This window comes from Atractosteus spatula, chromosome 9 (assembly GCF_055471065.1).
Source record: "Atractosteus spatula isolate fAtrSpa1 chromosome 9, fAtrSpa1.hap1, whole genome shotgun sequence".
Taxonomy (NCBI): Eukaryota; Metazoa; Chordata; class Actinopteri; order Semionotiformes; family Lepisosteidae; genus Atractosteus; species Atractosteus spatula.
The window spans coordinates 24,730,569-24,740,012 of NC_142714.1; positions in this window are offsets into that span (position 1 = coordinate 24,730,569).

Consider the following 9,444-nt stretch of genomic DNA (forward strand, 5'->3'; position numbering starts at 1 on the left):
AGCATTGGGTTTAGATATTCAGTGAAATGAATTACTTTAATAAATGCCATTCCAAAAGGTATGCTAAAACATTTCATTTCTTTAAAACATTTATTTAAAATAACCAGTTTTGTGTGAAAAATATTTTTTATGGAAAGACCATGACAATATTGTTACCAATGGGGGGTTAGGAAAATAGACAAAATCAGGAACTGACCGAACAGATTAGTCAATAATAAAATAATCATAACTCCCACCATTGGTGGTGGTGGAGGGGAGTCCCCATTACCTGTAAATTAATAATTGTTTACACTTGTATAGCGCTTTTCTGGACACTCCACTCGTAGCGCTATACAAGTGTAAGCAATTATTACACTAATTATCAACTTGTAAGTATCATATTTCTCCCAGAATATATCCAAGTGGACGGTATAATTAGAGGCATGTGAATTATTTGTTCTCTGGCACAGCTTTGGTGAAAACAGTAATAATTCAGTCACACTTGGTTAAAAATATCAAAATATTCCCCACCCTTTTCGGATTTTATTCTGTTACAGTATGGAATTATAATGTATTTAATTGAGATTTTAGTCAATGATCTACACAAAACACTATAATGTCAAAGTGAAAACAAAATTTTACAGATCCTAAATTATCAATATTAAACAGGAATTATCGCTTATAATCTATTGCATATGTAGTATCCTCTCACGTGGCACCAGTAATGTAGGGGTTTGTGCTTAACTGGGACAATTATTAATTGTGGCAGTAAGTCACAAAATGATTCTTTTGATGGCATTAGAATCCATCCTTGCGGGATAACTCAAACAACGCACACACACGGGTACTAATACACAAGAATACATTTATTAATACATAAAATGTGCCTATAAACATAACAGATAGAACAAAAGTTAAGTCCTGCACTCAGACACCCTGGCCGTTACGTGGTGGTCCGGGCTGAGTCTGAGGATGTTCAGTAGGAGCCCTGAGGTTGAATGTCCTGCGCTTGGGAACTGTGCTGCCCTTGGGAACTGTTCTACAGGCGCTCTGTGTTGCCTGTTTTTACCTGGAGGAACTGCAGGTCGTTCATTGGTTGAAAGTTTTATGGGCATCCGAGACTCACGTGGGGTTAACCTGCCCTACCAGTTCCTGATTGGCTGATGATGAGTAACCATGCCCTCTGACCTTAGGGTTGTAAACCAGCTTTGAATAACACTTTCCCTTGGAATCTCAGACTTTTAGGTGCCAGAAATTCCATTTGTTAGGGTGGTTGATGTGTACCAGCTTTTGGGAGTTGCTCCTTATCAGGACACTCTATCAGCTAGAAAAACACCTCATTTGTGAACCAAATGGAATGGCCTCTGTATCAAGCACCACTGAGATGAAACCCCCTGAGCCAGCTGGTCCTGAGGCTGACCTGAGCCACACCGACACTAACCAGCCTCAGGACAGCACTGCTAGAGCTAGAGCACCACAACCCAGACTCAACCACATCACAGCACAGATCAAACAGCAATATCTCGCACACTGGGACACACACACACAAACACAACATAAACTGGAATGCTACAGAACCCTAAACAGACAATACACACTAGCTGAATATTTGACCAAGATAAGAAACAACAAACAGAAACAGACCCTGACGAAGTACAGGCTCAGTGACCACGGCCTGGCTGCCCAGAGAGGACAGGCTGTGCTCCCACTGCCAGCGGGGAGAAATAGAGACAGAGGTGCACTTCCTCCTGCACTGTGACAGATACTCTGGGATTAGAGAAACATTCTTCCCGAAATTCAGAAATCCAGAGTTCCCACACCTGCCAGAATCACAACGGGTCCCAATCCTACTGAGAGAAGGAGGAGGGAACTCAGTTCCCTCAATTTTGGTCTCATTGGACCAGAGAATCTTATTCCACTTGCAGTCAGAGTCTTCCACATGCCTTCTGGCAAACTGTAGTCCAGATTTGATGCAAGTTGTTTTCAAGAATGGCTTTCGTTTACCAATCTCTCTTGAAGGCCAGATTTGTGAAGCACCCCGGTAATTGTTGTATGTAAAATACCCCCCATCTCAGGAAGACTGCAGTTCTTTTAGGGATGTCATAGGTATATATGTACTTGTTTTTTTAGAGGAATACAGCATTTGTTTTTTGGATATTGATTAAATGCTTATTAAATGGTATCATTTTGCTCCATTAGTATTCCATGATTGACTGTGTTACCATCCGGTGACTGTTGCAGTGACATACCAGCATTGAAGTCAGATCCTCTTTAGAAATGAATCAGGATTTTGTGTCTGATGGACACACACATGGGTGTGGTACAGTATGCTAATTGTGTACAACAGATCAGTCAATAGTTAGGTCCAAATGTGATGGTCTGAGTAGCAGTGTCCGGTGGCTGCACAGTTTAACTTGTAGTGATTGATGGCAGCTTGACTACATGGTACTACTTGGATCAAATCCCTGGAACTCGCTTGCTGCCCTTTTTGCAGGCTCATCCTGGAATGGCAGCATTTTGACAGAATGACAAACATCAACAGCTTTCTCGTAAAATAAGATTACAACAGTTAAAGCAGTTAACAGGCAGTTGTTTATCCAGGCTCTGATGGAAGAATGGAATATATTAATACAATACAGCATCTGTGTGATAGTCACAGTTCCGCGCAGGGTCGTGCCCCCCGCCGCCCGTTCCGTCCCCCCCACCTGGGGTGCGAATCCGGGTCTCCGGCATAACGCAACAGGGCACCAACCGCGTGAGCTAAAGGAGACCTCCCTCAGTCCAGGCAGCTGAGGACCCAGCTATGCGCAGTGAGGGCACTGATGTCACCGCACTAGCTCCGCTACATCTGCATACATAGTGGTAAGCATACATTGCAGATATATGGTTTGTATTCTACAGTGGCCACACATGCTATCCTGTGACTTTCATGGTAGACCCCACTAGGGATTAATCCTGTTGATATTAGACATAACAGACACATTCATTAGGGTGATTAATAAACTGTCTGTGCACCACCTGCTGCAAAAAGTGTAATTATCCTTGGAATATGGATAAGTGACATTACTTTTGATGCTCCGTATACATTTAAAGAACTTCATCTAGTCCACTAGTCTCTGTATTTGTGCAAGATTCATAATGAAAAATCAATATTCATTCTATCACTTACACATAATATTCCTAATATGTATGTACTTCAACATAATGTGGATACTTGAAAATCTCACCAAATTCTTTTAAAAGAGGGGATGTACAGTATAATTGACTAATAGATTTTATCAGGATCAAAATCAAGTGTGACAGCACATATTTTGATGGCATTTTGCCTCAGCTACTCTTGTTTAACTATTGGACATTGTAATAGAGTATTATTTTACTCTCAGTCATTATAAGGCTGGGACAGCTTTCGTAACGTGTAACTACAACAGCAGAGCCATTTAATAATACAAAACTGCACAACTTCAGTTATTTTGTGCTGGGAACCTGACAGATGTTAAAGGAATAGTGTACAATAAGGGAAGTACCAGGGTCCAAGAAATAGATGCAGATTAAATTGACAGTCTAACACAAAATAGTTCAAGTAGGTAGCTGTGTCAGCATGCGTAGGCTGCAAAGGAACAAGAAAAGGTTTATTCCATGCTGAAAAAAGAAAGACACCCACAGAAGGCTCCACAGCCGAAACGTTATGTTTCTTTTCTTCTCTTTTCAGCATGGAAGAAACCTTTACTTGTTCCCGTGTAACACAAACTTACCCTTCACAAATAAGGGTATTTGTTAGTCTTACCCTTGGCTCATTTCAATTGGTTCATATCTGTGTTATGAGTTTTGATGTTGGTCTAAATCATTTGGGAGGCTTGATCTAGGTATACAATATGTTTCCTGGCACTGACCAAGTTAAATCATTGGGCTTCTTCAAGATCAGAAGCACCAGAGATATAAAGACCCAGGGACACAAGCATAATTGACATTCAAGAACTTACTGTACAAACTAGCAGACAAGACACTTCTTTACACCCAGAATCACAGTGTTGGTTTCAAATTCCCAGAGTCATGTGATTAAAGTGGGTTTTGTGGGATGATCTATTGTATATACATAGGTTACATGTACATTGATTGTTTAATTAGTTAATTGGTGGAGGGCTAAGTGACACATTTCCACTTGGGGTTAATTTAGACTATTTGGTTTCTAAAGGAGAGCAGCATGGTGGCAGAGTAGCTAGCATTGCTGTGGAGTTTCTATGTTTTCCCCGTGTTTGCATGGGCTTCCTTCCACAGCCCAAAGACACACTGGTAGGTTAATTGGCTTCTAGGAAAACTGGCCCTGGTGTGAGTGTGTACCTTTCTGTGTGCCCTGTGATGGTGTCCCGTCCAGGGTGTATCCTGTCTTGTGCCCATTGCTAGCCAGGACAGGCTCTGGCTCCCCCAAGACCCTGAATTAGATTAAGCATTTAGAAAAGGGTAGATGGAAATAAGCGAGTTGTATGAAGGAAATAGCAAAAATACAGTATGTTACTGTTTTACATATATATGTGTGGGTTTTCTAATCATCTTGCTGAAGACATTTCCTTTTGAGCACATACAGTCTATGCTTGGGTTGCACAATAACCTTAACTATGCTTAACTTTAAGCTGATGAACTGCAGCACAGGATGTTTTCTTTCCACATGCTGAACACTGACTTTAACACAAGGTGGAGATGTTTCTCCTCTTTTCTCCTGGTAGAGGCTTCTTAGTTTTTTGGTATTTCTTTTAAGGATCAGTTCTTTTTTGTTTGATCCTAGACAAACCTGTCTATGTGTGATATTTCACAGGAAGTGGGGATTAGCCCTCAGATAATTTCTTTGCTCGCTATGTTTGCCTAGTTTGTTTCTACTGTATTCTTGCCAATGAGTTTTGAGTCCTTACTTGCTGTAGGGAGGTATTTGCTTCCTTGGCTCCTGTTTTCTGAATCTAAGAACAAACTAGATAATTGAGACTTTGAGGCTTTGACAGTATGGCTGTCATAAAGAAATGTCTCCTACTGATTTTGTCAGTGCTTTGAGTATTGTGTACAATTAATTGTTATTAGCTTTCTTGTAATTACTATCAATTACTAATGTGCTAATGTATTAATTTTGTATGAATTAAAACTAGATTTTATATAGCACCTTTAAAAAGTAATAATCTCAAAATGGTTTACAATACATACAAATTAGAAGTTTAAGAAATAATTACAAATACAAGAAAAAAAAGTACATGCAAAGGATCAATCACAAACATCCATTCTAAATAAAGAAGAATGTTGGGCTAAAAATCACCCAACATGGCTGAGTTCCAGATTTATCTGGGTTGGTGCACTGCAACAAAAGGAGTGGAAACCAGGGTAAGTTCATTTTAGTTTTGTAAGTAATTTGCCACTTCAGAACAATATGCTGACATTGTGTAGGCTGCAAAGTAGTTTTTTCACTACTAATCTTCATATTTTGGTATCTCCTGCAAACTTGATTGGTTTACTACAGTGATCCTACTTCATATCCCACTACTTCAGTAATCACATTAACAGAGAGTGTAAGTAAATTTTGACTATTTTCTATTAACCCGTCGATAGAGCAAACAAATGGTGTTAAATGGTACCTACAGTGCCTAACTCCAAGTTCTGGCTTCTGTTTCTTTACCTTTCAGGTTTCAGATTTGTCCACTAACTAGAGCTACATGGTGAACATGTTTAATGTCTTATTTGTGGTACATATTAAAATACAGATTTATGGAGCGACACTAAGATAATGTTAAATATATTGCTTAACTGCTTTGTCCCAGAGTTCTGAAAACCTTGACAGTAGATGGTATCCAGTTGTTTTATTTCCCTATGATTCTGTACAAACATATCAGTTTGGTTTTGTTTAGAGAATAATATGAGGGGGTGTATTAGGTCATATAGCATAGCATACAACAACACTTTGCATTGTGTGCACACAGTGTAAAAGGTCCATCTTATGCCTCAACCCTAGTTATTCTGAAACATGCCTTTGTCCGATAACACTCTCTGGTGATGTATTAATATCTGAATTTACTGTATGTTCACATGGACTCTTTGCAGCATGATAGCTCAAAGGGCATTTCAAAACCCAATAAATCTGATTTCCTTTCACTTTATGGAGCATAACATTAGACAAATAGATGCTCAATTTGCTCAGCAGCAAAGTAAGAGATCTTTTAGATAATTAAGTATCTTTTTTCACAGTTCTGCCATATACAGTACTTACATTCAGTACAGGGCAGCTCACCCCACTTAATACTTTTCTAAAGATACAGCTGTGATGTGCCTGATCAATGAAAAGCAACCAGTAAAAAATAAGTGTTTCACAGATTATCTTCATGTCATTTGCTTAGATCTTTGTGTGTTATCAAAAGGATGGAAGGAGAAATCTCCAAAAGAAGCCCATTCCATTATTCTTCTTCAAACTCCAGACATTAACTTTTCATTTGATGATACTAAATTATACACAATGATGACCTCTTCCAGCTTGATGCATTCACTGCAATTTCCTTGGGAAGAGCCAAAGTTATTTAGTATATAATTGATTGTGCCTACCCCATGCATTGTAGTCAAATCAGCCCACAGACTTTTCAGGTACTGTGAAAATATTTAGAAATGCACAATTTAATGTTAAATGTGGCTTGGCAAATCTGGGCAACACAGATTATAATATCAGGTTTTCTCAGTAATCAGCATGCTTTAACTGTGCATAGAGAACACTGCACAGTGATTTTCTCACATTCCGTATGCGGTAGCTACAGCAGAGGCTTGGTCGACCTTACTTTAATGTCAGAACGTTTGTTCTGAAAAGCTTCAATTTTATCCTCAAGACACATGTAGGGAATAATCAGAGGGACAATTAGATCTGACGATCATGTCTTTACGTAAGGAGTTGTTACTGAAGCTCAATCACTGGGATCTTTCAGGAAACAGCTGGTTGAGCTTTTGGGATCAACAGGCTAAAAGCAGCCAGATGAGTAACAACATGGTCTCCTCTCATTTGCTCTTGGATGTTTACTGTACATAACTGAGAAACCGTTGATGCCAGGGAAGGGAATGCAGAGGTGTACTGTACATAAGGGGCAGGGGGCATGTTTCCTATGAGAGCGTCTAAAAGAATTTTGACATTTCTTGAAACATTTAATTAATCATTTGGTGATTTTATATTTTAGAAAGCTTAATTTAAATTGCCCCCATTGGTATGGCATAGGCAAAGCATTACAGAACAATGTGACATAAGTGAAAATACAGAGACAGCTGAACCACATTCTGATAGCATGTATTGCAATGGTCTAAACAAAACCCCTGTATCTGCTAGAAAGTGTTTAGCTTTGTTTTTGCAATGTGAAAAAGAAAAGAAAAATTACCTGAAAGGAGTTTATCTATTTATTCATTATTATTCTAATCTGCTTTATCAAGGACAGGGTTGCGGGGGGAATCAGAATGGCAGCTGACCACTGCACCACTAAGTTTATTACAGTGACAAAATAGAAACATATGACTTCATGTCTTCTGAGATTTCATGACTCTTTCTGCTTATCACCAAATTGTAATTATGTACATAAGGCAAAAGTGTCTTAGGGGAACACTAAATTAAATCTTGAAATCTGAATGGGGAGAGCATGTTTCTCAAGTCAATACCGAGATACAAAATAGAATATAAAAGAAGTAGAAGGGATAGGATGATATGGAGCCAGTGCAGAACATTTTGAAGATATTCTGCTTGAAGTGTAGAATACAGTACATCCATCCCTAGAATATCTCAATCTCACGAATGGTTTAATAAAGCAATAAAGAAAAAAGGAGAAAGAAACCACTTCATATAGCAAATAAAAATAACATAAGGGATTACAATGTATTGCAAACACACGTAGAACAGTTATGAGAAAGGCAGAGAAAGAAAAAATATTATTTTAGATGCTAAAATAGATTTTTATTATTAAGGTATTACAACAGAAAAGGAACAGAATTTATTATGTTAAATGGTATTAACGTAGACGCGACAGAAATATTACATCTATTAGGAGCACTTAAAACAAATCTCAAGGGTCTGACGGTAAATGGCACCCATCCTTTCATCTATGTTCTAATTGCTTTATCCAGTACAGTGTTGTGGGGGAGCCAGAGCCTAACCTGTCAAGCAACAGATGCACCCTGGACGGGCCCCCCGTCCATCGCAGGGCAGACACACACACACAGACACAAACACGCACACACCCATACCAGGGCCAGTTTTTACAGAAGCCAATTAACCTTCCATAAAGACGAAAATAAAACTGAGGGAGATAGAAATGATAATTAGAAACTAAATTCAATATGGATCTGGGAAAGCCAGGTCTTATTTAACTATGCTAGAGTTCTTTTAATAAAAACACCAGCAGTTAATTCAAACAGTCTGCATGATTAGGTATATAATTTTTCATAAGGGTTTTGGGGGCAGTACGGTGGTGTAGTTGTTAGCAGTGCTACCTCTCAGCGCCAGAGCCCTGGGTTTGATTCTGGACCTGGTGAGCTATCTGTGCACAGTTTATATGTTCTCCTATGTTCACATGGATTTCCTCAGGGTGCTCTGCTCCCATAGTTCAAAGACACACCAGTGGATTAATTGTCTCCTGTGAGAATTGGCTCTGGTGTGAGTGTGTGTATTTGTGTCTGTGTGTTCTGTGATGGACTGGTGTCCTGTCCAGACTGTATCCTGCCTCATGCCAATTGCTTGCCAGGATAGATTCTGGCTCCCCCAAGACCCTGAATTGGATTAATATAAAATGTAATTCTTAACTTGAAAGTTGTAAGCATTTTGGGTAATGAAAGATCAGGTTAATGGATAAGAAACTGTAAGTAAAGATAAGGGGTTGATGGTCAGATTGGGGTGTTGTAATTATTGGAGTATTAGAGAAATCTGAACTAGGACTACTGTTCTCATATCAGTAATCTAGATTCCATTATACAGTAGTTAAATACTTTCAAGTTCACAGAAAGGGATTAGTAAACCAAATCTGAGACTGAATAATTGCCTAGCAAATGGAAATGTATTTTAGTCAAGCGCTGAGTATCACACACAGATAAAGAAACAAAATATATAAGATGGGAATAAGCTATCTTCAAGATATGGAAAAAACACATGTCCACAAAGTATTTTAATTTGGTAGACAATGTGAATAAGCAATTAAAAGGCAAAAATGTTAAAAATGTTAAAATTATTGCAATACAAATGCTGTAAACAACAAACTAGAAAAATATGGTTACTCTGACATGGTAAAAGAACTTAATCTTTTTAGATTAAGTTTTTTAGATTTAGAAGACTACAAGGGGACCTACATTTAATTATGAAAATGGTAAAAATAATTGATGATATTAATCCACTACACTTCTTCAGAACCAACAGTGAAAAGCAGACTCCAGGACACAAAAGGAAAACATGAAGAGGTAAAAAGGAATAAATCTTTCTGT